Source organism: Staurois parvus, unplaced genomic scaffold, assembly GCF_062004578.1.
Source record: "Staurois parvus isolate SC_StPar_1 unplaced genomic scaffold, SC_StPar_1.0 ptg000454l, whole genome shotgun sequence".
NCBI classification, from domain to species: domain Eukaryota; kingdom Metazoa; phylum Chordata; class Amphibia; order Anura; family Ranidae; genus Staurois; species Staurois parvus.
In genome coordinates, this window is record NW_028318250.1 from 8,768,030 (window position 1) to 8,792,029 (window position 24,000).

General features: G+C 43.5%; 1 long non-coding RNA gene across 1 annotated transcript in view; it reads right to left on the bottom strand.

Moving 5' to 3' along the window:
• The window catches only part of LOC149453037 (uncharacterized), a 55,812-nt gene extending 37,502 nt beyond the window's left edge, over positions 1 to 18,310 (bottom strand). The window contains exon 1 of the long non-coding RNA XR_016314745.1: positions 18,202 to 18,310. This is a non-coding gene — a long non-coding RNA (uncharacterized LOC149453037). The remainder of the gene's footprint in view (positions 1 to 18,201) is intronic.
• Between the last annotated feature and the right edge of the window lie 5,690 nt (positions 18,311 to 24,000).

Consider the following 24,000-nt stretch of genomic DNA (forward strand, 5'->3'; position numbering starts at 1 on the left):
GTGTCCCTCAGTAACAATTCTGTGTCTGTCCCTGAGTAACAATTCTGTGGCCCTAAGTAACAATTCTGTGTCCCTCAGTAACAATTCTGTGTCTGTCCCTGAGTAACAATTCTGTGGCCCTAAGTAACGGTTCTGTGGCCCTCAGTAACAATTCTGTGTCCCTGAGTAACAATTCTGTGGCCCTAAGTAACGGTTCTGTGGCCCTCAGTAACAATTCTGTGTCCCTCAGTAACAATTCTGTGTCTGTCCCTGAGTAACAATTCTGTGGCCCTAAGTAACGGTTCTGTGGCCCTCAGTAACAATTCTGTGTCCCTGAGTAACAATTCTGTGGCCCTAAGTAACGGTTCTGTGGCCCTCAGTAACAATTCTGTGTCCCTGAGTAACGTTTCTGTGGCCCTAAGTAACGGTTCTGTGGCCCTCAGTAACAATTCTGTGGCCCTGAGTAACATTTCTGTGGCCCTAAGTAACGGTTCTGTGGCCCTCAGTAACAATTCTGTGGCCCTCAGTAACAATTCTGTGTCTGTCCCTGAGTAACAATTCTGTGGCCCTAAGTAACGGTTCTGTGGCCCTCAGTAACAATTCTGTGTCCCTCAGTAACAATTCTGTGGCCCTAAGTAACGGTTCTGTGGCCCTCAGTAACAATTCTGTGGCCCTCAGTAACAATTCTGTGTCTGTCCCTGAGTAACAATTCTGTGGCCCTAACTAACGTTTCTGTGGCCCTAAGTAACGGTTCTGTGGCCCTCAGTAACAATTCTGTGTCCCTGAGTAACGTTTCTGTGGCCCTAAGTAACGGTTCTGTGGCCCTCAGTAACAATTCTGTGGCCCTGAGTAACAATTCTGTGTCTGTCCCTGAGTAACAATTCTGTGGCCCTAACTAACGTTTCTGTGGCCCTAAGTAACAGTTCTGTGGCCCTCAGTAACAATTCTGTGTCCCTGAGTAACGTTTCTGTGGCCCTAAGTAACGGTTCTGTGGCCCTCAGTAACAATTCTGTGGCCCTCAGTAACAATTCTGTGTCTGTCCCTGAGTAACAATTCTGTGGCCCTAACTAACGTTTCTGTGGCCCTAAGTAACGGTTCTGTGGCCCTCAGTAACAATTCTGTGTCCCTGAGTAACGTTTCTGTGGCCCTAAGTAACGGTTCTGTGGCCCTCAGTAACAATTCTGTGGCCCTGAGTAACAATTCTGTGTCTGTCCCTGAGTAACAATTCTGTGGCCCTAAGTAACGGTTCTGTGGCCCTCAGTAACAATTCTGTGTCCCTGAGTAACAATTCTGTGGCCCTAAGTAACGGTTCTGTGGCCCTCAGTAACAATTCTGTGGCCCTCAGTAACAATTCTGTGTCTGTCCCTGAGTAACAATTCTGTGGCCCTAAGTAACGGTTCTGTGGCCCTCAGTAACAATTCTGTGTCCCTGAGTAACGTTTCTGTGGCCCTAAGTAACGGTTCTGTGGCCCTGAGTAACAATTCTGTGGCCCTCAGTAACAATTCTGTGTCTGTCCCTGAGTAACAATTCTGTGGCCCTAAGTAACGGTTCTGTGGCCCTCAGTAACAATTATGTGTCCCTGAGTAACAATTCTGTGGCCCTAAGTAACGGTTCTGTGGCCCTCAGTAACAATTCTGTGGCCCTCAGTAACAATTCTGTGTCTGTCCCTGAGTAACAATTCTGTGGCCCTAACTAACGTTTCTGTGGTCCTAAGTAACGGTTCTGTGGCCCTCAGTAACTATTCTGTGTCCCTGAGTAACGTTTCTGTGGCCCTAAGTAACGGTTCTGTGGCCCTCAGTAACAATTCTGTGGCCCTCAGTAACAATTCTGTGTCTGTCCCTGAGTAACAATTCTGTGGCCCTAAGTAACGGTTCTGTTGCCCTCAGTAACAATTCTGTGTCCCTGAGTAACAATTCTGTGGCCCTGAGTAACGGTTCTGTGGCCCTCAGTAACAATTCTGTGTCCCTGAGTAACAATTCTGTGGCCCTAAGTAACAGTTCTGTGGCCCTCAGTAACAATTCTGTGTCCCTCAGTAACAATTCTGTGTCTGTCCCTGAGTAACATCTCTGTGGCCCTAAGTAACAGTTCTGTGGCCCTCAGTAACAATTCTGTGTCCCTGAGTAACGTTTCTGTGGCCCTAAGTAACGGTTCTGTGGCCCTCAGTAACAATTCTGTGGTCCTCAGTAACAATTCTGTGTCTGTCCCTGAGTAACAATTCTGTGGCCCTAACTAACGTTTCTGTGGCCCTAAGTAACAGTGACCATTCTAGCTTTGCGGGGATGGTTGTTGTATAGTACCCTCACTGGAATGATGGGGGTCCGGAAGGCTAGTACCGGAGGGACAGAAACCGGGGAGCGCCACGAGTTAAGCTGGGGCCCCGGGAGTAATTCCTCTGGGAAGACTGGAAAGACCCAGTACCTCCTGATTTGGACGGATCTACCTTGGTCTGGCCAGGGGCTGGGGACGCAAAAAGTACGCAAACTCAGTGCCCCCTGGGGAAGACGCTCTCAGGGGTGTCACTAGTAACACTTGGGTGTGGGACCCCACGGTGTGAAGATGACACATGGCCACTGTTTTTCACCTCTTTTTGCACAGCGCCCTAAGGACCAGGTCTTTTGGCTAAGTCCAGGGCAATTTTTGCTACGGGCCTCAGGGCCTGGTCTGTGCACAATTCGGCACGGTACCATTTTTTTATTTTTTCTTTACTTTATCTTTATCTTATTTATTATGCACTCCCACGTTTTGTCACTTTTTACTTTACTTATGTGTGTGTTTTTCACGGATGGAGGGTGTGGGTCCTCGGGCCTACCCTGAAGTCTAGGGGGAGGATGTGTGGCCATACGGTTCCTTCCTCCCCTGATCCCTAGGAGGCTCTTCTTCGGGAGAGCCTCCTTGCCTAGTACTGGATGTCCGGCTTCGGCTGGGCATAGGGAACGGTGGTCCACCAGGCCTTTTGGCCAAGAGGACCAATTGGGAACCTTGTCCCCGTCAGGAGCTTCGTGCCCCGGGGGATCAGGGTAAGCGGTCCAAGCCCCTTTAGGGGTAGGACACAGCACACCCCTAAGTGCACTTTTTTTGTGTGGTGTTTTGCACTTGCACTTTTTTTGTGAACACTTATGGGTTTTTTCGTTATAGTTGCACGTTTGCGGACTTAAAAAAAAAAAAAAAAAAAAAACAGTTCTGTGGCCTTCAGTAACAATTCTGTGTCCCTGAGTAACGTTTCTGTGGCCCTAAGTAACGGTTCTGTGGCCCTCAGTAACAATTCTGTGTCTGTCCCTGAGTAACAATTCTGTGGCCCTAACTAACGTTTCTGTGGTCCTAAGTAACGGTTCTGTGGCCCTCAGTAACTATTCTGTGTCCCTGAGTAACGTTTCTGTGGCCCTAAGTAACGGTTCTGTGGCCCTAAGTAACAATTCTGTGGCCCTCAGTAACAATTCTGTGTCTGTCCCTGAGTAACAATTCTGTGGCTCTAAGTAACGGTTCTGTGGCCCTCAGTAACAATTCTGTGTCCCTGAGTAACAATTCTGTGGCCCTAAGTAACGGTTCTGTGGCCCTCAGTAACAATTCTGTGTCCCTCAGTAACAATTCTGTGTCTTTCCCTGAGTAACAATTCTGTGGCCCTAAGTAACGGTTCTGTGGCCCTCAGTAACAATTCTGTGTCCCTGAGTAACGTTTCTGTGGCCCTAAGTAACGGTTCTGTGGCCCTGAGTAACAATTCTGTGGCCCTCAGTAACAATTCTGTGTCTGTCCCTGAGTAACAATTCTGTGGCCCTAAGTAACGGTTCTGTGGCCCTCAGTAACAATTCTGTGTCCCTGAGTAACAATTCTGTGGCCCTAAGTAACGGTTCTGTGGCCCTCAGTAACAATTCTGTGTCCCTCAGTAACAATTCTGTGTCTGTCCCTGAGTAACAATTCTGTGGCCCTAAGTAACAGTTCTGTGGCCCTCAGTAACAATTCTGTGTCCCTGAGTAATGTTTCTGTGGCCCTAAGTAACGGTTCTGTGGCCCTCAGTAACAATTCTGTGGCCCTCAGTAACAATTCTGTGTCTGTCCCTGAGTAACAATTCTGTGGCCCTAACTAACGTTTCTGTGGCCCTAAGTAACAGTGACCATTCTAGCTTTGCGGGGATGGTTGTTGTATAGTACCCTCACTGGAATAATGGGGGTCCGGAAGGCTAGTACCGGAGGGACAGAAACCGGGGAGCGCCACGAGTTAAGCTGGGGCCCCGGGAGTAATTCCTCTGGGAAGACTGGAAAGACCCAGTACCTCCTGATTTGGACGGATCTACCTTGGTCTGGCCAGGGGCTGGGGACGCAAAAAGTCCGCAAACTCAGTGCCCCCTGGGGAAGACGCTCTCAGGGGTGTCACTAGTAACACTTGGGTGTGGGACCCCACGGTGTGAATATGACACATGGCCACTGTTTTTCACCTCTTTTTGCACAGCGCCCTAAGGACCAGGTCTTTTGGCTAAGTCCAGGGCAATTTTTGCTACGGGCCTCAGGGCCTGGTCTGTGCACAATTCGGCACGGTACCATTTTTTTATTTTTTCTTTACTTTATCTTTATCTTATTTATTATGCACTCCCACGTTTTGTCACTTTTTACTTTACTTATGTGTGTGTTTTTCACGGATGGAGGGTGTGGGTCCTCGGGCCTACCCTGAAGTCTAGGGGGAGGATGTGTGGCCATACGGTTCCTTCCTCCCCTGATCCCTAGGAGGCTCTTCTTCGGGAGAGCCTCCTTGCCTAGTACTGGATGTCCGGCTTCGGCTGGGCATAGGGAACGGTGGTCCACCAGGCCTTTTGGCCAAGAGGACCAATTGGGAACCTTGTCCCCGTCAGGAGCTTCGTGCCCCGGGGGATCAGGGTAAGCGGTCCAAGCCCCTTTAGGGGTAGGACACAGCACACCCCTAAGTGCACTTTTTTTGTGTGGTGTTTTGCACTTGCACTTTTTTTGTGAACACTTATGGGTTTTTTCGTTATAGTTGCACGTTTGCGGACTTAAAAAAAAAAAAAAAAAAAAAACAGTTCTGTGGCCTTCAGTAACAATTCTGTGTCCCTGAGTAACGTTTCTGTGGCCCTAAGTAACGGTTCTGTGGCCCTCAGTAACAATTCTGTGTCTGTCCCTGAGTAACAATTCTGTGGCCCTAACTAACGTTTCTGTGGTCCTAAGTAACGGTTCTGTGGCCCTCAGTAACTATTCTGTGTCCCTGAGTAACGTTTCTGTGGCCCTAAGTAACGGTTCTGTGGCCCTAAGTAACAATTCTGTGGCCCTCAGTAACAATTCTGTGTCTGTCCCTGAGTAACAATTCTGTGGCTCTAAGTAACGGTTCTGTGGCCCTCAGTAACAATTCTGTGTCCCTGAGTAACAATTCTGTGGCCCTAAGTAACGGTTCTGTGGCCCTCAGTAACAATTCTGTGTCCCTCAGTAACAATTCTGTGTCTTTCCCTGAGTAACAATTCTGTGGCCCTAAGTAACGGTTCTGTGGCCCTCAGTAACAATTCTGTGTCCCTGAGTAACGTTTCTGTGGCCCTAAGTAACGGTTCTGTGGCCCTGAGTAACAATTCTGTGGCCCTCAGTAACAATTCTGTGTCTGTCCCTGAGTAACAATTCTGTGGCCCTAAGTAACGGTTCTGTGGCCCTCAGTAACAATTCTGTGTCCCTGAGTAACAATTCTGTGGCCCTAAGTAACGGTTCTGTGGCCCTCAGTAACAATTCTGTGTCCCTCAGTAACAATTCTGTGTCTGTCCCTGAGTAACAATTCTGTGGCCCTAAGTAACAGTTCTGTGGCCCTCAGTAACAATTCTGTGTCCCTGAGTAATGTTTCTGTGGCCCTAAGTAACGGTTCTGTGGCCCTCAGTAACAATTCTGTGGCCCTCAGTAACAATTCTGTGTCTGTCCCTGAGTAACAATTCTGTGGCCCTAACTAACGTTTCTGTGGCCCTAAGTAACAGTGACCATTCTAGCTTTGCGGGGATGGTTGTTGTATAGTACCCTCACTGGAATAATGGGGGTCCGGAAGGCTAGTACCGGAGGGACAGAAACCGGGGAGCGCCACGAGTTAAGCTGGGGCCCCGGGAGTAATTCCTCTGGGAAGACTGGAAAGACCCAGTACCTCCTGATTTGGACGGATCTACCTTGGTCTGGCCAGGGGCTGGGGACGCAAAAAGTCCGCAAACTCAGTGCCCCCTGGGGAAGACGCTCTCAGGGGTGTCACTAGTAACACTTGGGTGTGGGACCCCACGGTGTGAATATGACACATGGCCACTGTTTTTCACCTCTTTTTGCACAGCGCCCTAAGGACCAGGTCTTTTGGCTAAGTCCAGGGCAATTTTTGCTACGGGCCTCAGGGCCTGGTCTGTGCACAATTCGGCACGGTACCATTTTTTTATTTTTTCTTTACTTTATCTTTATCTTATTTATTATGCACTCCCACGTTTTGTCACTTTTTACTTTACTTATGTGTGTGTTTTTCACGGATGGAGGGTGTGGGTCCTCGGGCCTACCCTGAAGTCTAGGGGGAGGATGTGTGGCCATACGGTTCCTTCCTCCCCTGATCCCTAGGAGGCTCTTCTTCGGGAGAGCCTCCTTGCCTAGTACTGGATGTCCGGCTTCGGCTGGGCATAGGGAACGGTGGTCCACCAGGCCTTTTGGCCAGGAGGACCAATTGGGAACCTTGTCCCCGTCAGGAGCTTCGTGCCCCGGGGGATCAGGGTAAGTGGTCCAAGCCCCTTTAGGGGTAGGACACAGCACACCCCTAAGTGCACTTTTTTCGTGTGGTGTTTTGCACTTGCACTTTTTTTGTGAACACTTACGGGTTTTTTCGTTATCGTTGCACGTTTGCAGACTTAAAAAAAAAAACAGTTCTGTGGCCCTCAGTAACAATTCTGTGTCCCTGAGTAACGTTTCTGTGGCCCTAAGTAACGGTTCTGTGGCCCTCAGTAACAATTCTGTGGCCCTCAGTAACAATTCTGTGTCTGTCCCTGAGTAACAATTCTGTGGCCCTAACTAACGTTTCTGTGGCCCTAAGTAACAGTTCTGTGGCCCTCAGTAACAATTCTGTGTCCCTGAGTAACGTTTCTGTGGCCCTAAGTAACGGTTCTGTGGCCCTCAGTAACAATTCTGTGGCCCTCAGTAACAATTCTGTGTCTGTCCCTGAGTAACAATTCTGTGGCCCTAAGTAACGGTTCTGTGGCCCTCAGTAACAATTCTGTGTCCCTGAGTAACGTTTCTGTGGCCCTAAGTAACGGTTCTGTGGCCCTCAGTAACAATTCTGTGTCCCTGAGTAACGTTTCTGTGGCCCTAAGTAACGGTTCTGTGGCCCTCAGTAACAATTCTGTGGCCCTCAGTAACAATTCTGTGTCTGTCCCTGAGTAACAATTCTGTGGCCCTAAGTAACGGTTCTGTGGCCCTCAGTAACAATTCTGTGTCCCTGAGTAACGTTTCTGTGGCCCTAAGTACCGTTTCTGTGGCCCTCAGTAACAATTCTGTGTCTGTCCCTGAGTAACAATTCTGTGGCCCTAACTAACGTTTCTGTGGCCCTAAGTAACAGTTCTGTGGCTCTCAGTAACAATTCTGTGTCCCTGAGTAACGTTTCTGTGGCCCTCAGTAACAATTCTGTGGCCCTCAGTAACAATTCTGTCTGTCCCTGAGTAACAATTCTGTGGCCCTAACTAACGTTTCTGTGGCCCTAAGTAACGATTCTGTGGCCCTCAGTAAAGATTCTGTGTCCCTGAGTAATGTTTCTCTGTCCCTAAGTAACGTTTCTCTGTCCCTAAGTAACGTTTCTCTGTCCCTAAGTAACGTTTCTCTGTCCCTAACTCTCTCCCTGCATACAGCCAGGTCTGCCTCTCTTGAATGACTGGAGGCAAATGGAGAATTCTAAAATGGCCGCCATTTATAGCTCGACCATTACACAGTGCTGGCTGGCTGGCTGCTGATTGGCTAATGCGATCACATGTCAATAATGAATGCATTATGGGTCAGCGCGCCTTGTCTGCGCGCCTTCCCAGACATCCCCGCTCCGTCGCCGCACATGTCGCCGCCATTTTAGGAAAAATTTCGATTCGCGCATCCGAAGTATGATAATTTTCGGATTTGGCGCGAATCGAAATTTTTCCAATATTCGAAACGAATTCCACTTTGCCTACTTCGATTCGCTCATCTCTACTAATAATCTTTGTCTTGAAAGCTCCTAGTAAATATTCAATTGCTTTAGGGCCAGTTCACACTACATGCGTTTCAGTGTACTTTCTTTTCTGCATTCAAAACACACAGAAAGTAGGTTATATGCTCGTCAATGTAATAGTTTATATCAGCTCTTGCTGTTCCAGGGCATTCCAGATGCAGAAAAAAAAGTAGAACAGGCTGAATTTTTCCTGCACAGAACTGTACTGGAATGCGATAAAATGCATCAAAAACGCACCGGAATGCACTGAAATGCACCCAAACGCAGCAAAAATGCACTGGAACACACATGTCCCTATTTGAATTGAAGAAAAAGAGATGGGAAAAAATGAACTGGAATGGATCAAAAATGCACCGGAAAGCATAAAAAATTTATAAAAAACGCACTGGAATGCACCAAAAATGCATAAAAAACACGCATGCAGAAAAGCATCAAGAACACATCTGGACTGCATTTCTATAGTATAAGCCGTTACTACAATTTAGTGTCATTGTAAGTGTGATCCTATGTGTACCATGTCTGAACCCAGGGTGTCAGAAGTGTCGAAGGCTTTGCAAGGTCAGAGTAACCTTAGGGGACCATCATCTTTCAGCAGCCCCCACGGGGGTAGTGCTACACCAATATATAAAAAAAACTGTTTTCATGTGCGTCCAGAAAGCCATTGTATGCATAGAACGTACTTTAAATAGGGGTGGGGCATTCATTTAAAATGTGCATTGTTTTACAACAGGAATATTGTTAACCTAATGCCATACTTTAATTAAAAGAGAAGTATGGCCAACACTTTTTTGGCCATGCATCTCTTGTGGGACACACAAGTGCATTACTTTTGCTCTCCGGTGACCCAAAATTTTACATGGCAGACCTGCTCCAGGCCCTGATAGGATACAAACAATACTGAGCGTCTGAAAACCAGAGCCAGCTGAACCCATCCCCACCCCTGCCTGGTGCTCTCGCGAGCACAGGCGGAGCAAAGCAGAGAATGGTGGCTGACAGTCGCTGCGCTCTGCTCCCTGCTCCAAGCAGACTGTAAACTGAGTGATCAGTGGTCATATGATTGCTAAGTTCTTGAGCTTAGAGCTGACATGGAGCAGCTGCAGCATCACACCAATCTTGTAGCACAGAGGTGAGTATGGATTATTTTTTTATTTATTTGTTTGTTTGTTTATTTTCTTTTACAAACCCCATACTTCTTTAATTGGTTGCCGTCCAGCCACTGTAGAAAAACGTCCACAAGGTGGCACCGCTGGGCATGTTTTAAAACGTGATATTGCAAAACAGGTAGGGGGAGCGCCCCGAGGCGCGTGACCGCCCTAACTGTGCCGCCGATCATGGCCACAGGTGTCAATCACCGGGTCCCGGCCAGTCATTACCCGCCGAGACCCGGTGATTGCCGGCAAACAGTGACACAGAGCACAGCTGCATTGTGATTGTCTGGATTTTTTTTTTCATTTTGTCTCTCATAGTTGAGTTCTACCTATGATGCCAATTACAGGCCTCTCTCATCTTTTTAAGTGGGAGAACTTGCACAATTGGTGGCTGACTAACTACTTTTTTGCCCCACTGTATATACATGATTTGTGCTCCCGTGGTTTTCACGCCCCTCCCAGATAGCGTCAGATTGCCCGTCAGTACACCAGCCATCACATTTAACCCCTTGATTGCCAGGAGCACGCTCATGTACAATAAACCTCCATTGCTAGTATAGTGTCTGAATGGGTCAATATCTTTGATCAGATCAGCACTATACCAGCGTTAACATTAGTATAGCATCTCCAAAAATGCAGCGTTAGCGGGATCAGCCCCGGCACCTGCCAGCACCTGCGTTTAGCCCCTAAGCTTACCCCCCCCACACTTCTCCCCCAGCAAGTGCTGTGCCAGTAGGTCACTGTCACTTGATATATTACACACAAAACCGCAGTGTTCGCAGATACAAGCCTGATCTCTGTTAGCACTTGCTGGTAAATTTTGATGACTCTCATATGCAGCAGAGTGCCAGTACTAGTGCCGTGCTACCTTTTGGTGAACTGGCGAGTACCAGCGGTCTAGTACATCTTGGTCTTTCACATACCTCCTTGATTTTTGGAGCTGTTTTTCACGGAATATCTGTATGCGTTGATTGTGGATCAAAGCAATTTATATGCACAATTTATTGCCGCCAACAAAAATTCAAACCTTGCCAGACCAGTCACATGGAAACTCATTATGGTTTCCGAATTTACATTTTTTTTGGGCTTAACCCTCAACATGGGCATTACTAAAAGAAATGAATTGCGGTTGTATTGGTCCGCAGACCCGATTCATCATATGCCGTGTTCTCTGCTGCCATGGCCAGGCATAGATATGAGAGTATAATGTGCTTTATGCATTTCAACGACAATACACTCTGTCACCCTCGGGGTGACCCTGAATTTGACCAGCTCCACAAAATTCAGCCCCTCGCAAATCACCTTAACCAAAAATTTGCAGATGTCTATAATCCCCATCAAAAAATCTGCGTTGATGAGTCCCTCATTAATTTTTCTGGCCGCCTTGCATTCAAACAATTTCTCCCCAGCAAGCGTGCCAGATATGGGGTCCAGATGTAGAAGACCTGTGAGAGGACAACTGGGTACACTTATAAGTTTCAGATTTACAAGGGAAAAGATAGGCACGTGGAGCCCCCCCAGATGCCCAGACTACATGGGGAGCAGTGACAAGATAGTTTGGGACTTGGTGTCATCCTTTTTCCATATGGGTTACCACTTATACGTGGACAATTTTTATTCAAGCGTGCCACTATTTAGACATGTGTACAATATTGGAACAGGCGCATGTGGCAAAGTGTGACCTAATGTGTGCCCACCATTAGAAGTGGGTGGATGCAGGGTGGTATATTCTAATGGTGGGCATACCACACACTTTTTCTGGCAGAGATTTCTTTTTTTTCATTCAGTCCACAGGCTGCATACAAAAAAAAAGAACATAGCATATACACCCAACAAGAACCAGCGATGTATTGGTACATCACTGGACTTTGAATGGTTATACCAGGATGATGCCTACAGCTGCAGGCATCATCCTGGTATCTTTTTTTAAGCCAGCAATCGGCTTTCATGTAAAAGCAATTCAAGTGGCTAATTAACTTCAGAATTGCTTTTACAAGCAGCGGGATAGGATGCCCCCCCCCCCCCCCCCGCTGCCTTCCACGGCCTTCTCGGGCAGTCCTGTGCCATCGAGGGAACCTGAGAATGCAGCCGGTGTTTCTGCCAGCTAACTATAGAGCTGATTGGAGACCAGAGTGGTGCCAACCATCTCTATAATCTAAGAATTCGGAAGCTACGAGCATTTCATCACTTCAGTTTCGCAGGATAAACAGCGCCATTTGTAAATTGGGAAAGCATCTGATCAAACCAATTTTGGTTTGATTAGATAATGTAACAGCAGAGGAGATATTTAGAGCCTGATAGACCCCAGATTTCTCAAAAAAGAATACATGACAATGCCCATTGAAGTTATAGGGGATATTTGCACTCCCTGTGATAGCATTAAAAGTGAACCAAAAAAAAAAAGAAAGGTACAGTATAAAAACAATTAAAAAAATCAAAATAACTTAAAAAAATAAAACTTGCCCCTCCCATCCACGCACACCTGTGTGCACAAGCGTTGACCCTGTGCCGGTATGTAAACAGCGGTTGCACTATACATGTGAGGGATCACTGTGAACGTCAGATCAAGGGCATTAATTCTAACACTAGACCTCCTCTGTAAATCTAAAATGGTAGCTTTTAAAGGCTTTTAAAGTGTTGCCTATGGATATTAAAAATGTATGCAGATTGTCGCCATTGCACAGGGCATGCGCAGTTTTAAAGCATGTCATGTTTGGTATCTATTTACTCGGCATACCATCATCATTTATATCTTACCAAATAATTGACCAATATATTGTGTTTTTGTGCATTAAAAGTAAAAAAAAGTGTATTTTTTTTTTAGAAATTGCTTTTGAAAAATCGCTGCGCGAGTACTATGTGCCATAAAAAATTGTAGTACCCACCATTTTATTCACTAGGGTGTCTGCTTTAAAATAAAATATATAATGTTTGGGGGTTTAAATTAATTTCCTAGCAAAAAATACTGATTTTTTTCAGGTGAACAAAAAGTGTCAGAAAAGGCTTGATCTTCAGGTAGTTAGAAGAGTGAGTGATGTGTGGCATAAACTTCGAATGCTGTGCATAAAACGCCCCCACCCCTCAAAATGACCCTTTTTGGAAAGTAGACACCCCAAACTATTTGCTGAGAGGCATGTTGAATCAATAGAAGAATTTATTTTTTTACCACAAGTTTTTGGAAAATGACAAATTAGTTTTTTTTTATTACACAAAATTGTCAATTAACTGATTTACTGCTCACACATGCCATGGGTATATGTGGAATTACTCCCCAAAATACATTCTGCTACTTCTCCCGAGTATGAGGGTTCCACATGTGAGAGACGTTTTAGCAGTCTAGCCAAGCACAGGACCCCAAAATCCAATAAGCACCTTCAGGCTTTTAAAGGAATTTATTTCCTCATTACATTTCCAGACTACCTATCACAGTTTTGGAGGCCCTGAAATGCCAGGATAGCACCTAACCCCCCAAATTACCCCTTTTTGGAAAGTAGACACCCAAAGAAATTTGATAAGAAGCATGGTAAGTAATTTGCATATCTCATTTGTTGCCACAAGTTTTTGGAAAATGAAGAAATAAAACAAAAACATATTTTTTCTATTCTTTTTGTGAGAAAAAATGAGATCTGCAAAATACTCATCATGCCTCTTTTTAAATTCTACTTTCCAGAAAGGGGTCATTTGGGGGGGGGGGGGGGTTGGTGCTATCCTGGCATGTCAGGGCCTTCTAAACTGTGATATGTATTGAGGAAGTGAAATGAGGAAGTTACGCACTTTCAGGCATTCAAAGTGGTCATTGGATTTCAGGCTCCTGTATATGGCTAGGCTCCCAAAAAGTCTCACACATGTGGTATCCCCATACTCGGTAGAAGTAGCAGAATGTATTCTGGGGTGTAATTCCACACATACCCATGGCTTGTGCGAGAAATAAATCATTTAAATGACAACTTTGTGTAAAAAAAAAATGTTTTTGTCATTTTCCAGAAACTTGTGGAAAAAAAATAAATCTTACATGGACTCTATATGCCTCTCAGCAGATAGCTTAGGGTGTCTACTTTCCAAGAAGGGGTCATTTGAGGGTGTTTGTACTATCCTGGTATTTTAGCATCTCAAGAAATGTGATGGGCAGTCAGAAAGTAAAAGCTGTGTAAATTCCATTATCTATACCATAGTTTGTAGACGTTATAACTTTCACACAAAGCAATAAGTATACACTTACTGGGATTTTTTTAACCAAAAATATGTAGCAGAATACATTTTGGCCTAAATTTATGATGAAATGTTAGTTTTTTGGATATTTTTTATGACCGAAATGAGAAAATATTGTTTTTTAAAAAAAAAAAAATTCTTCAAATTTTTTTGGTTTATAGCGCCAAATATAAAAACTGCACAGGTGATCAGATACCACCAAAAGAAAGGAAAGCTCTATTTGTGTGAAAAAAGGACATAAATTTCATTTGTGTACCGTATTGCATGACCACGCAATTGTCCGCAGCGCTGTATAGCAAAATAATGGCGTAAATTGCAGTATCTATACCATAGTTTGTAGACGCTATAACTTTCACACAAAGCAATCAATATACACTTATTGGGATTTTTTTTACCAAAAACATGTAGCAGAATACATTTTGGCCTAAATTTATAACTAACTTTTAGTTTACTATTATTTTTTATAGCTGAAAGTAAAAAAATATTCTTTCTCTTCAAAATTTTTGTTCTTTTTTTGTTTATAGCGTGAAAAATAAATAGTGCACAGGTTATCAAATACCACTGAAAGAAAGCTCTATTTGTGTGAAAAAAAGGACATAAATTTCGTTTGGGTGCAGCATTGCATGACCGCGCAATTATCAGTAGAATTAGTGCAGCGCAGAGTAGCAAAAAGAGGCCTGGTCATTAAGGGGGGTAAATCCTCAGGAGTGCAAGTGGTTAAGCAGTTATAAGAGAGCTGTAGTTTTGGGGTTAAAGAAATACAAAAGTAAATATTAAAGTGTGCAATGCAGGGCAGTAAGACATTGCAGTAAAGAGCAATGGAGTGTATGGAACGTAGCAGCAGGGCAGTCACTCAGCAGTATGTAGTGGCAGGGCAGTCAGTGAACAGTATGTAATGACAGGGCAGTCAGTGAGCAGTATGTAGTAACAGGGCAGTAAGTGAACAATATGTAATGAAAGGGCAGTCAGTGAGCAGTATGTAGTGGCAGGGCAGTAAGTGAGTAATATGTAGTGGCAGGTTGGTCACTCAGAAGTATTTAGTGGTAGGGTGGTTGGTCATCAGTACGTAGTGGCAGAAAAGTCAATCAGCAGTATATAGTGGATGTGCAGTCAGTGAACAGTATGTAGTGTCAGGGCAGTCAGTGAGTACTATGTAATGTCATTGCAGTCCATAAACAATATGTATTGGCAGGGCGGTCAGTCAGTAGTATGTAGTGTCAGGCTAGGGCAAAATATAGTGCATGCAGTTACCTTTAGAGTAATTAAAATTGTGCTGATGTTTTGCCAAAGGTCACCCAAAATATCTATTGTCATATTTTCAGTAAAGAAAATTTTTATTGTTTTTCACAGCGATATTTCTACGTCAGAGAGGGAAAGCGGATCACTGAATATGTCAATGGATTTTTATCTACTTTTAAAGTATGTTATCCATTTGTATCAATTCTACTGCTCTGTTATGAAACAGTAATGACCTGCAAGGTGGAACCTGTTATACTTGAACAAGCTGTTTGTAGAATTAACTCACAGAATGACATATGTTGTTGAGGGCAATGCAGAGATTTAATCAGCATTGCTATTTAAAGCTGAATCAAAGTACAGATAACGTCAGATTTACAGATAGAAAAACTTTGAATTCTTTATTTGACTGAAACATTGCTATTTTAAGAGAAATATTTTTCAAATAAAGACAGGTATTTGCTTTCAAAATACAGTGATATCAGTTATAAAGCAAATATGTAAAATGATCTGTTTGCTTGAGTCATTTATTTTGTGCTCAATGTTATCAGTTTTACAATCCTCTACCTTTGGAAGAAAATAGAAATAAACATGAAGGTTTGGCTGCTAAATAAGATGAGTTTCAGGTTTGGGTCAACCAACTTAAACCCAAGCTGTGGGCCAAATGGACAAACTAAGTTGCCAGATTTGGACAATTAATTTTTTTGCCTGAACTAGTGTTGCTTTAACTGGACTATTTTGGTGGTGGTATTACTACCGCCACTAAATGACAGCTTTTAGCTCCCTACTGGCTGGTGGGCATCTCAAGCGATGTCACAATGTTAATGATCACCTATGACCTTGAACATATGTGTTCAGTAACATCAGCAGCATCCCAGGCCAGTTTATTGACATTAACAGTCAGCTGTAGACAGCCATTTGCGACAGGAATAGCAATGAGAGAGGATTGTCGTGGCATGGGTTGCCATGTTTGTGTTGGCGGGGCATTGTGATTGATGGTGGATCTATATCGCTGGATGATGTGATTTGCTTTGGATGTATTTTGTAATTAAATTTACTGTACCTTGTACCCATTCACATATTCACAATTGACATAAGATTTACTATGTATGCTGTACTCATTCATGTACTGAGTGGGCAAATACCTGGGGGTGACATTAATTTAAAATAGACTTAAAGATTCTGCTAACCTTTCCCTATAGATCCCCACATCAACCGGGCAAGGGATGTGAAGAAGTGGGTGGATGATGTCACAATCTCCACCTCAGCTAATTAGGAGTCCTTGATTTTAACCACTTGAGCTCCGGGAGTTCTTACGTCCTTCATAACCAGAGCATTTTTTGCTATTTGGCATTGTGCTAGTTTAATTAGCAATTGCTTGGTCATGCAACACTGTACCTAAATGAAATTTCTTTTCACACAAATAGAGTTTTCTTTTGGTGATATTTGATCACCACTGTGTTTTGCATTCTTTTATATGTAAACGAAAAAAGACCGATAATTTTGAAAAAAAAACCACAATATTTTCTACATTCTGCTATAAAAAATAAAATAAAATTTTGTCATAAATGTAGACAAAAATGTATTCTGCTACATGTCTTTGGTAAACAAATTCCAATAAGTGTATATTAATTGATGTGTATGAAAGCTATAATGTCTACAAAATATGGTATATATATTGAAATGTATGCAGCTTTTACTTTCTGACTGCCAATCACGCTTCTTGAGGTGCTAAAATGCCAGGGCATTATAAACACGCCCCAAAATTATCACTTTTTGGAAAGCAGACACCCAAAGGTATTTGCTGAGAGGCATGTTGAGTGCATGGAAGATTTTACTTTTTCCCGCAAGTTTATGGAAAATGACAACATTTTTTTTACACAAAGTTGTAACTTTAATGAGATATTTCCCACACATTCCATGGATACATGTAGAATGATACCCCAAAACACAATTAGCTACTTCTCCCAAGTATGGGGATACCACATGTGTGAGACTTTTTGGGGGCCTAGCCACATACGGGGGCCAAAAACCAATGACCACCTTTAGGCTTTTCAAAGGCTGTAACATCCTCGTGTCACTTCCTCACTAGCTGTCACAGTTTTAGAGGCTCTGAAATGAAAGGTTAGTAGAAACACCCCCCTGTATGTGGCTAGGCTGCCCAAAAGTCTCTCACATGTGAAATCCCCATACTCGGGAGACATAGCAGAATGTGTTTTGGGGTGTAATTCCACATATATTCATGGCATGTGTGAGCAATATCTCATTAACCACTTGCCCTGCAGAGGATTACCCCCCTTCCTGACCAAGCCATTTTTTGCTATAACAATTGCATGGTCATGCAGCAGTGCACCCAAATGAAATGTATGTTGTTTTTTTCCCACAAATAGAGCTTTCTTTTTGTTCTTTTTGATCTCCTGTATGTTTTTTATTTTTTACGCTATAAAAAAAAGGCCGCCAATTTGGAGAAAAACAATATTTGTTACTTTTTGCTATAAAACATATCCAGTGAAAGAATTACGAAAAAAATAACATTTTGTCATAAATTTAGGCCAAAATGTATTCTGCTACATCTTTGCTAAAAAAAAAAATGCCCAATGCATGTAAATTAATTGGTTTACATGAAAGTTATAGCGTCTACAAATGGTGGTATAGATACTGGAATTTTTTTTTATATATACTAGTGATGGTGGTGATCAGTGACTTATAGTAGGAGTGCGGGACTGTGGCGGGCATTCTGACACTGTGGGGGAACTGACTAACTGTCACTGACATCCCCAGTGACATCAATGCAGTGATCAGTGCTAATAAAAAGCACTGCCACTGTACTAATGACACTGGGCAGGAAGGGGTTAGCATTTGGGGTGATCAAAGGGTTAACTGTGTGCTGTTTTACTGTGTGCTGTGTGTGTTCTTTACACTGTAAGCACACTGCTTTGTATGACTCTGCTATGCAGAGCCATACAAAACAATGTGCAGGAGCTGACAGGGGAGAGATCTGGATTGTTTACATACAGGTCTCTCCCCCGTCGGTGATACACAGCGATCGTCGGGTGCCGGTGGAGAATCACCGTCTCGGACCCATTTCTGTGTGTATGTTCCTTGTCTAAACATTTGCAAGCCTGACACATGATTGACCCCAAGTATTGGCCCCTGCCTCGCCTTGTCTGAGTGCTGCTGTACAGAGGAATACACTCAAGTCAAATTCAGGAAATCATAATTCCATATAACAATACATTTACTGCTTTTTCCTAAACACATAACTGAATTCATTAGTGTTTTATATCTGCCTGGAGTTCAAATTAAGTTTCATTTCTGGTGGTATTCGCTTTCAAGTATTGATCAAGTACTTTCTTTGTATTCTTTGTAATTCATAATTTTCATACAAATGGTTGCTTAAATGCATGGGAGATAATATTGCAAATAACAATAAGGAACATACCTTGTGCTTCATAGAAATTGTTCACGAACCAGTTCTTCTTTTTTGGAAGCCTGTAAATATGCGGATGTAAAGAGTAATAATTCAAGAAACTATAGAGCTGCTATTCGTGTGAGAAGTAGTGAAAATACACATTTTTTTCAGCTAAAATAGTTTTCACCCTTGGCATAATGTGTGCTATTTTTCCATTGCGTCAGCAAGTAGAAATTTTACTGATGACATTTCCTGATGCAGAATTCCTCTTTGCTTCTCAACACTTTATGTTTTCTATTTCAGTGAAAGAATGTAAACACTAAGCAGTTGCCAAGGAACTCAATGTATATCTTTGACATATATGCTTGCATTTGTTGTATATAAGGGTACCATTGCCGACCTCTTGTCCAGACAATGCCACTCTTTTGGTTCATCGGCAGGGAAGTTCTGTCTTGGTTGAGACTTCACTTACTGCAAGATAGGTCAGTGACTGCAAGATAGGTCAGTGACTCCACTGAAAGCAGACCCAGCAAGATAATAGTTTCATCAGGTCTCCAAATGAACCTTTGATACTACTTGTGTTATTAAAGTGGTTGTCCAGCCAAAATTCAAAAAATAAATATCAGCAGCTACAAAAACTGTAGCTGCTGACTTTTAAAAAACAGCCACTCACCTTTCCCAGGATCCATCATACCAGCTGGGTTTACCAGCCATCCTGTGTCCCCGGTGCTGACATCTTCAGTGTGGGCACCTGGCTGTGACAGCTTGCGGCTTCACAGCATGCGCGTGTAGCACTGCTTTTTTTGAATGGTCTTGTAGTCTTCTGGGACCTGTCACTTGTCTCAGAAGACTACAGGGAGGGAGGGGAGGAGGACAGCTTCAGCTTATGATTGCCTAGGCGATCACAGCAGAAGTGGGAGCGGATACCTGTCAAATTCGGGTACCCCACCCCCACCCCCCACTCCCCAAAGGTGCCAATCATTAATGGGGATCGGGTGATGAGGCCTTAAAGCAAAACTTTCCCTTTTGGGTGGAGCTCCACCTTAATAAGAGACAGTAGACACTGCTATCTTGCATGTGGCTATTTATCAAGACTGTAAAATTTCTGTATACAAGGAAACCACACATATAGGCCAACACTGTGAGGAAGAAGCTTTGAAAATACATTTATAGTAATAATTGCTTTAATTTAAAGGTCAGTTTCATCCAAATGTATAGTTACCAAGAAAAAAAAATCTAGAAACACCTTTTTTTCTGCTGTGTACAGTGCACAGCAAGACATTGTAGACGGAGAATGTTCATTAATTGAGGGGTGGGACATTTATTTTAAATGGGCGCAATTCTACAATAGGTATATTGCTATCCTTTTGTTTTAAAATACTGCCCTTTATATATTTTGTGATAATAAAGAAAGAAACAGCCAAGAGGGTTTCGTTCATTAGTAAACCAATTACTGTATTTGCTTTGCTGGGTACACATTTAAGGCAGCCCATAGAAGATGCAAAAGGAATAAAAGGAAAAGAAAATCACTTGATTCCCCATCTAAACAGTCAGTGTTAATGGTGCAATGTTTCCCGCAGCACTATTGTGTTTGAGGGGAGGGGGTGCGGGGAGCAGAACACAATGATCAGTACTCGCATGTAAATAAACCCGACAGCTCAGCTTGGGTACAATCAGCCTGCCCACGTATAATCCATATACCTTAGATTGTACACCCCTTAAGGGTTAGGGACTGATGTGAATATACAATATATGTATGTAAAGTGCTGCGTAAATTGACGGCGCTATATAAGTACCTGAAATAAATAAATAAATAAATATGGCCAGCTTTAGTCTGTTCAGTCAATTTAATATGCAGCCACCCAACAGTTCTTGCAGAGAATACAGTGATAAACCCCAACTGCACTGCAACCATATTTGGCATAAAATATTTAGATAATATCATTTGACACTGATCTTTTTGCTGAGTACTGCCACACCTGTTGTGACTGATGATGGGTTGAAGGTTTTTGTAGGTGTCTAAAATCCTGTGTAATAAAAATGGGTAGGAGGCAATACACAATGGTGAATTCTGAACCAGTAAATGTAACATTTCATTTTGGAGCAGTCACTGGTGAGATGAGTCTTCCACAAGCTTCATGTTCACCAAGGTTCTAGAGAGAGAGAGACCTCCAGAATTCGCCAGATGTCATCCCTCCGGTAAGAGAGTCCCAAGCATTATCAAGAACAAGGAACACTGACATCTACTCCACCTTCGCTATCTTCCTGCATACAGTTGCGGACATTGCACATAGTTATTAGAGGCTTCGGCATAGTTCCTTTAGCTGCTATTGTCTGACTATACTTAGCACAGCCTTATCATCAGAATTGATAGCAGGACAGTGGGTAAACAGGCCAAACCACAGCTGTGCAATCATCATCATCAATTCACTCTGCTAAGGAGGCCTTTTCCCTATTGTGCCAAAAAGTCTTGAAGCCCAAAGAAGTTACCCTGTGCCAACAACCACTTTATATGATTGGCCACTTGTTGCTTTAGATTCTGTTCAGTCAATTTAATATGCAGCCACCCAACAGTTCTTGCAGAGAATACAGTGATAAACACCAACTGCACTGCAACCATATTTGGCATAAAATATTTAGATAATATCATTTGACGCTGATCTTTCTGCTGAGTACTGCCACACCTGTTGTGGCTGATGATGCTGCCTATCAGTGTCCGTCAGCGCCGCCTATCAGTGCAGCCTAACAGTGCCAGCCAGTGCTGCCTATCTGTGCCAGTCAGTGCCACCTATCAGTGCCCCCTATCAGTGCCATATATGAGTGCTGCCTTTCAGTGCCCATCAGTGATGTCTGTCAATGCCCATCAGTGCCACCTACCAGTGCCTCCTCATCAGTGTCCATCAGTGCCACCTATCAGTGTCCATCAGTGCAGCCTCATTAGTGCACATCAGTGAAGGAGAAAAATCACTTATTTACAACATTTTATAACAAAATCTAAGAAAAAACTTTCTTTTTTCAAACTTTTCAGTGGTTTGTTTAAGAAAAAATAAAAACCCCAGAGGTGATTAAATACCATCAAAATAAAGCTCTATCTGTCACAAAAAAATGATATGGGTACAGTGTTGCATAACCGCGCAATTGTCATTCAAAGTGCAACAGCGCTGAAAGCTGGAAATTGGCCTGGGCAGGAAGGGGGTATAAGTGCCCTGTAGGCAAGTGGTTAAAGGGTCCATGAAAATGATTATCTGTACTCTATAGAACACATAAGTGTTACTTTAGCAGCACACATGAGAAAAAAAAACAATATTCCAATTGTATCCATACACAACTTCTTTGAAATGGTTACAAAAAAGATAAATGTACTTAAACAAGGTAAATGCAGACTTGAGTAAAGATGAGGAAACATGTAGAAAGAAGGAACACTGTTAGAGAATAGAGGGTAACAGGAACAAGAGTTGTGCAGCTTTCCTTATTCTGCAATGTATGTATATTTGTGCTGTACCTAACCTGTTTCACATTAATGCTTTTAACTTTGCAAGTTACAGTTACTCTATGCCTATTTGGCTGATTATCCATTATGTTAAACTTGTCATCTACTAACAGTATCAACCAGGGGCGGACTGACCATTTGGAAATTCAGGCACTGCCCAAGGGCCCGGGGTCAGTAGGGGGCCCCATGAGATGCCCCTGGTACCTTTTTCTTAGGCTTTTTTGAGTTTGGGCAAGGACACAGGGGCCCCATGATCCCCTATTGCCTGGGGGCCCCATGAGTTGTCAGTCCGCCCCTGGTATCAACCATATCAGACAATGGTGATGGCAGTGGTGCAACAGCAGCACCCAATGGTACTACTCCAGAGGGAAGCATGTGACCTACCTCCTCTGCAATAATGACCCCTAATTCCTGGCAGGATTTCTGCTGCAACAATTACCCAATACCAAGGGCCAGGGCAGAATTTTAATGACTGCAAAGCCTGATGCAATCTGAAGAAACACTTTGTAGATGGACTGCTGTCTGACAAAGTTATAGGAACCTTGCAAGAGAAACTTAGAAGCAACCCCAATTTGAAAAACATAGCCTGTCATAGCATGACTGGAGCAGAGACCTAAAGGATTGGACGCACCCATAGTCATCGTAGGTGGGAAACTGATGGACCCACCTGCAACCAAAATGACATACAGAAACTGACAACAGGGATGACTTGGATCCAGGCAGTTATCTGTGTTGAAGCACAGACAGGAATACTCCTTGAAGGAACAAGAATGTGATGCCCCCTCACAAAGAAGACAAACACCACCTCGAAGGTATCCAAGGCAGGCATAGTCATATACTGGAGCAGTCAAAATTTGTGCCATTGCCTGAGAGACTGCCACATCCATACACAGAGGAAGGTGTTAAACTAGTATGTTCCACTGTCAGGAAAGTGGAAACACAGTTCAAGAACTGAAGAGGTGGTGGTCGATTGTACAATATGTAGATGCTTTGACAGCCAAAAGATCGAGTGCCTTCTTGGTGCAAGCTTACAAGCCACCACCCTACCAGAACCATTGTTCCAGCGATAATACTACAATTTACTAAGTAGAAGATGAGCTTGGATATGCTTTGGATTTAATTGACAGCCACCAATAAGTCATTGGAATTATCAGATGAAAGTGAAGCTGTGGGGGTAGGAACTCATGAATATCATCCAGGGGCTAACAGCTGAGACGGTGAAGGGACGCTCTGCACACTTGGGCCCGCCTAGGGAAATCAGGCATCTGCTGCATGTTCTGGAAGCACTGGAAAGTCCTGTCACATGTCCTTTAAACATCTGGAAAAAAAGATGTTATTGTCAGGGTTCCCTTTGGAACAGAGAATGTGTTACTGCCCAATCAAAAACTCATATTGCCCATGAATGTCAGCTCTCACAATGAATTGGAAGGCTTTGCTATTATCATGGAACCCTTGCCTTCTGAAGTGACTTAATTTGTCGCCAGGGCCCTTATAGAGGTCTGGAAAGATACTTACTATTAACATAAGTACAAGTTAGAACCTGTAAAGCCTAGACTCTTCTACTCTACCTGCCTCCTGGGACAGCAGTGGAAAAACTAGCCCTAATCATAGATTTGATTTCATCCAAGGTGGGGCACAAATAGCTCCAAGAGTTTCATGGTCATCGCTACATGGCAAAAGTGAATATGATTCAGTGGTTGGCAGAAAAAAGCAGTGAGCAGGCAAGAAAATATTACCATTCTTGTAAGTGAACTCTAAAGAAGTGACACCCAGTCAATTGAAAGCAGTAGGGTGAGTAGTACATAAGTGGTTAGAATGTGTTCTCCTAGGGGGGTCATGACCTGGGCTGCGGCAATGGGACTGAATATGAGATACCCATAGGAAGGAGCCCTCCCATCAGGGAGCGATATCAAAGCTTACCTCCACACCTCTACCAAGAAATCAAACAGATGCTAGAATAGATGATGCAAAAAGGGGTGATCAAAGAGAGTAAGAGCTGAATTTGGTGCTCTGGAGTCAGTTTGTATTCTTGCATTATCACCTTAGGAAGAGCAACAAGGCAGCAGTAAATTCTTTGATGGGTTGCTTACCCTACCATTAAATGTTTGTCTGTCTCTTGGGGTTCCCATATATCAATGGGCCATAGGGCCCACATAAAAACTTGGGCACACTCTGACTGCTTAGATTTGAGAGTGAAAACAATGTCTGTCTGAAGTCCCAGTGTCTATAAAAGAACAGTCATGGGTGGAGAAGAGTTGGAAGTATCAGACTTTGACCTCCAACCTGGGCACCGAGTGCAAGTCCAATGTAAAGAAACACACCCGCAAAGAAAATTGCCA